This window comes from Triticum aestivum, chromosome 2D, assembly GCF_018294505.1.
Source record: "Triticum aestivum cultivar Chinese Spring chromosome 2D, IWGSC CS RefSeq v2.1, whole genome shotgun sequence".
NCBI lineage: Eukaryota > Viridiplantae > Streptophyta > Magnoliopsida > Poales > Poaceae > Triticum > Triticum aestivum.
In genome coordinates, this window is record NC_057799.1 from 373547252 (window position 1) to 373547754 (window position 503).

Consider the following 503-nt stretch of genomic DNA (forward strand, 5'->3'; position numbering starts at 1 on the left):
GCACGCATCGTGCCGGGGAGAGGAGCTCCCCGCGCCCGATCCCCTCGCGTGCATCGGTGCCCCGCCTCCCTCCGTTACCGGCGACCACCAGCAGGCCGCCGCCCTGCGCCGTCGCCGCCAACGGCCCCATGTTGGCTACAGCTTCATCACCGGCGCCGCCCCTGCCGCACGCCCCCTGCCGCCCGGAGCCACTGCGTCGACGCTCGTCGCCGACCACCGCCCCGTCGCCGGATCTCCTCCCCATCGCCCGGTCGTCCCCGTCCACCTCCTCGACCCTCGCTGCCCGAACCCCTGCAACACCCATGTGAGCTGCCGCCTCTCCTCCTCACTCCCTCTCTCTCTCCCGTCGTTGAGCCCCCGCTCGCGGCCGCGGTCACCGCGTCCACGGCTGCGCTCCGTCCGTGCCCCGCACACCCTGGCCTCCTCCCCGCATGGCCCGACAATGCTCGCCGTCGCCCGCGACTGCGCCCGCTTCCACCCGCAGCCACTCCGTGCTCGCGCGC